The following is a 5,792-nucleotide window of genomic DNA, read 5'->3' as shown; positions in this document are numbered from 1 at the left end:
TAATTTAGGTTTATTCAATATTTTAGACTTAGTATTTGTTTGGATCAGATCAAATCCATCTAATATTTTAGATCCAGTATGTATTGGAGTAGATTGGATCCATCCAATCCAAGAAAAAAAGAGTAGAATTTTAATATTAATTTTCATATATACTTATATATTTTAAGTATAACAATACAAAATCTATTTACTTATCAAAACTAAATTAAATGATAATACTAATTAGTTTGATTGGATGTTGGATGTATTAAATTTTTGAACAACACATTCAACATTCGATCCGATCTAATTGGATACAAAAAATTAACATCTAATTCAATCCGATCACAATTAAATATACAATATTTAGTGATCGATCATAATTAAATCGATCGTTATCATTAAATTGGATGATGTATGGACATCCCCTACGGTCCAAATAGCTTAAGATTGACTCTAATCTCAAGTAAAATGATTTCACTAGGTTAGCTTCACCCATGAACATAAGGGAATCACGAGTAGCTTGCCATGTTGCTTGTGTCAGACCAAATAATAGTGAAGTAGATAGGAGAAAGAGTCAACATTTTGTGAGATAATCATAGCATTAAGGCAACAGTGCTAACCCTTTGTAGGGTACCTGTTGCCACCACTAAAGATAGCCTAATACATTAGAATCATTTTTTTAGGTTTTGTTTTTCATTGCTTAACTATATTTTTTTAGGTAAGACCATAATTTTATTAAAATAAATATTTACAGTAGAAATACTTATTATTTTTTAGATGTATTTATTTATATTTTTATTATTTTTATAATACAATAATCAATTTTAATATTGAAAGTTAAATAATACATTAGTTATTAAACAACAAAGAATTTCTTCCAACCAATAAACCTCGTTTTTAATTTGTAGTGCATGCTTTATTCACCATGTGTTGTAGTATTATCATTTCGCATTACATGTTGAAGACAATTTATAAGAAACCAATGGCTCTTATACTCGAGTATGCCACTCTGGCTGCTTCCTGGATTGATGACTGACCCTACAAACCAACACGAGTGTTTCCAGCGTGCTTTGTCCTCACTCGCACGCTTCTTAGGAAACTTCCCAGGAGGTCACCCATCCTGAAATTACTCCAGGTCAAGCACGCTTAACTATGGAGTTCTTTCGTGATGGGCTACCGAAGAACAAGATGCACCTTGTTGATATAGGTAGTACCAATCAATCCATTTAAGCTCTCCTCAACTGTGTAGTCCCATACCTACATAGTCTCAGATTCATCCCACTTGACCTTCCCCAGGCGATGTGGTGATTGTGACAGTCAGTAGTCCCGTGATCCGTAAGGGGAAACACTGGGTAAGCTGTGCAATCCCACATTGCCTGGGGAAGGTCAAGTGGGATGATTCTGAGACTGTGTAGGTATGGGACTACACAGTTGAAGAGGGCTTAAATGGATTGATCGGTACTACCTATAACAACAAGCTGCATCTTGTTTTTCGGTAGCCCATCACGAAAGAACTCCACAGTTAAGCGTACTTGACCTGGAGCAATTTTAGGATGGGTGACCTCTTGGGAAGTTTTCCTAGGAAGCGTGCGAGTGAGGACAAAACATGCTAGAAACACTCGTGTTGGTCTGTAGGGTCAGTCGTTAGTCCATGAAGCAGCCAGAGTGACGTACTCGTGTATAAGAGTCATTATTCTGTGAGTGTAATGACCCAATGGAGGCTTGAAGCGGGGACGTTACAAATGGTATCAGAGCCTTGACCCAGCCAGAAGTGTGGTCGACGAGGACGTCGGATCCCGTAAGGGGGGGTGATTGTGACAGTCAGTAGTCCTGTGATCCTTAAGGGGAAATACTAGGTAAGCTGTGCAATCCCACACCGCCTGGGGAAGGTCAAGTGGGATGATTCTGAGACTGTGTAGGTATGAAAATACACAGTTGAAGAGGGCTTAAATGGATTGATTGGTACTACCTATATCAACAAGGTACATCTTGTTTTTCGGTAGCCCATCACGAAAGAACTCCACAGTTAAGTGTGCTTGACTTGAGGCAATTTCAGGATGGGTGACCTCCTGGGAAGTTTTCATAGGAAGCGTGCGAGTGAGGACAAAGCACGCTAGAAATACTCGTGTTGGTCTGTAGGATCAGTCGTCAGTCCATGAAGTAGTCAGAGTGACGTACTCGTGTATAAGAGTCATTATTCCATGGGTGTAAGGACCCAATGGAGGCTTGAAGCGGGGACGTTACAGATCCCTATTGTTGATTGATAGTTATTGTTGTAAAAGAATTTTAATAATGGTAAATAGTTGTTCCATGAACCTTTAAATCAATTACACAAGCCCGTAATGTGTCCTTCAAAATCATAGTTGTCCTTTCAAACTAACCATTTGGTTGGATGGCAAGTTATACTGAATTTTAACTTAGTACCCATAGTTTTTTAAATACTTTCCTAATTTGAGGCAAACTTAGGATCTTTGTTTGAGATAATGGACATTGGAGCCCCATGTAGAAGAATAATCTCTTTAATATACAACTCTTCATACTGATTAACTGTATATATTATCTTCACTGACATAAAAAGTGTTGACTTAGTAAAGCAATCAACAATCACCTAAAGAGAATCGTATAAACTTGTAGTTTTAGGTAATCCAACCACAAAACCCATTGTGATGTCATCTCGCTTCCACTCAAGAAGATTAAGAGTTTGTAACAAAAGCACAAGTCTCTGATGAATTAGATCAATTAAGAATTGACACGTAGAATTTTTTTTGAACAAGGGTAGTGACAAATATAGCGAAAATTGGTTACTTAACTATTTTTGTTGCTATTTTTAAAATTTGAGTGTTTATTAACAACAAAGCATATAAAATAAGTATTTATGGTGCAAAATTTTCCAAAAAAATGTAACATTCAACATTTATTCAATAACCCCCTCTCTCAAAAAAATGGCATAAAAATACAATAAGTGTATAAGTATGTGTTCATATATAAAATACCAAACCAATCTAATTTGTAGAATTTGTAAAGTGCAAATATCAGCACTTATGTAGATTTTTTTTTGAAATTAAACTCTTAACAAAAATCAAGAGTTTAATACATATCAATAAGAAAAGATGTGTAATCTTCAATCTAAGCTAATTCACCATCCATCCTAAGTGCATGCACAATTAATTCATAAGAAAACGAACATGAACTAGGGATGCCTTAGGAAAACTGAAAAATCAAACTAGCAAAAAAAATTAAAAAAGCCTAGCTCATTTCAAAAGAAAGAGCGCTATTAAAAAACAGAAACTAAAGTTAAATAATCAGATTCCAAATAACAAAGAGAAAGAACAACATGCAAGACTAATCCAACACTATCATTAAGACTAATGCTTTTTCTTGAATGACTAAGAAGTAACCAATAAGTTTAGATCTTCTGCAATATGTGAACTTTTCGTGTTTTGAAGTATAGATAAACAACCTACAAAATACCAAAAAAGATAAATGAGGTAAGTAATTAATTTATACAAAATAAACTAAATTTAAAAACTAAAGTTTTAATATATATATATAGCAATTAAAATATGAAAAAAAAACCTCTATGATATTCATTGATTCTCCAATAATCTTTAATGTCTCCAAAAATTTATACACTTAAAAAATAAATAACATAAAAAAACAAAAATACACTAACAAACTGAGAAAATGTGAGAATATAATATCACTCTCATTTATGTACAAAATAAAATAAAATAAAATATGGTGAAAAATATAGTTTTGAAAAAAAAAATTGTTAAGAAGTAATATTATAACAAAAATAAAACAGTTTAAAATATAATTCAATAGATATGACAATTAAATTAACATCATAAGTAAACTAAAATGAGTAGAATATAAATTAATACAATATTTTTTATATTATTGAAATAATTACAAAAGTAATGTATAATAATATTTTATTTTGAAAAAAATGATTTGATTTAAAAAATTTCACGAAAATAGAAAAAAAATTATATATTGCGATTAATTAAAATAAAGGATTCATGAAGACATTTAGTAAAGTAATAATAATAATAATAATAATAATAATAATAATAATAATAATAATAATAATAATAATAATAATAAAGCATTTACAAATTAAGTGAGACTTCCTCCAAGTCACCATCACACATGAAAAGCGGACTACCACTTCAGTCACTATTTATTTGTGCAATCACCGATGGCAACTGATGACGAATCCAAACCACCATGAATCTGCTGATAATTGCACAGAGCTTGGACTTCAATCCTTCATCATCGATGATGGAAACTTCCGCATTCATCGACACCATAGGAGTCACTCACAAGTTTTCTAAACTTAACCATATATCTTGTACCCGATCTAGCTTCTAGCTATTGGATGAATTGGTAAAAAGATATATGAGAAGAAGAACTGTTTTGAGACAAAAGTCCTGATTATACGAAGAGAGAGCTCTCTACAAATCCTTAATGTCGATTAAGCCTGTAATGCCCTAAATAATTAGGCACACTACCCAAGATATTTACGAAACCCTAATCCCCTAAACGAGATTACTAATCAAAATGGCACAGAATTTAAAGTTTTGCAATAAACGGAATGAAAATAAAACTTGTAATAATTTAAACTTTACAACAGTTGGTGTAATATCCCAATAAGCCTAATAGTTAATAATTAGGGTTTATAATTATATTATGGATTAATCAGGTAATAAGTGGGATTATGATCCTACTAATCTAGTTGAACATAAATTTTAAATTTTCTATAAGTGGATAAATAAGTATAATTTATAAATTATGGAGATTTATATGGCATATGTGAATGTAATATGAGTTATTGGTGTAATAAAAATATTTTCAGTTTTGGCGACCTTGGAGACTCGATCAGGGGTCAGAAATGTCATAACAGGCTTAATTGATAGAATTAGTGGGAATATTGTGATAAGTTGATAATGTAAGTATTAAGATAATTAAGAGTATATGAGATTTTAGGTAGCGCCTTAGAAGTAGAAATTTCTTAGTAGCTAAGAAATGATAAGATAATTATTAATAATTAAGTTTTTATTAATATTATAATTATATTATATATTATTATTATTATTATAATAATAATTTTTTTAAAAAGTTGAAAAGTAATCGTGAAGTATATATATATTATATAAGTTATAACATAAGTTTGAAACAGAAAAAGAAAGAACGAAACTCTCGTTCCTTCTCTTTCAATAAAATTTTCTCCCCTTATACTCATTTTCTTTGATTTTCAATCCAAAACTTAGCGATCTAAGCTCCGGTAGTAGCAGGATAGTGAATTCTCAGAGCGGGGAAGCTTAAGGTAAGGTTTAATTTCGTTTTAAGTTTAATAACAATTGGTTTCGTATAGGGGTTTTGTGAATTAGAATAGTTATGAAGGTTCTGACCTTATAGGATTGTTCTTGGGTAGTCATGGGACTAGTACCGATGTTTTCTTGCTGAATTTGAAGTAATTTTGGGTTAGAAATCGAGTTTGGAACTTTTAAAAGCTTAGTCCGAACGTTAATGGCGTTTTCTGTTTAAAGGGTCGATTTTAATTTCTATTACGTAAGAATGGTAGTATTCATGGTATATATATGCCCTGTGAAATTTGGAGTGATTTGGATAAGTCTTGGTAGTGTTTCGGTGAGTGCGAAAATTGAGATTTTCGCATTTCATAGTTTTTAGAAATTTATAGGAGATCAGAAATCGTATTTTTATCATAAGTTTTCACTCGGGTGTCCGTTTTGGATGTTCTATATACCATTTCAAAGCTTGCGACGAGATCTATGACATGGTGTATG

The sequence above is a fragment of the Cannabis sativa genome, chromosome 1 (assembly GCF_029168945.1).
Source record: "Cannabis sativa cultivar Pink pepper isolate KNU-18-1 chromosome 1, ASM2916894v1, whole genome shotgun sequence".
In the NCBI taxonomy this organism is placed as follows: domain Eukaryota; kingdom Viridiplantae; phylum Streptophyta; class Magnoliopsida; order Rosales; family Cannabaceae; genus Cannabis; species Cannabis sativa.
Note: the sequence above shows the minus strand (reverse complement) of the source record.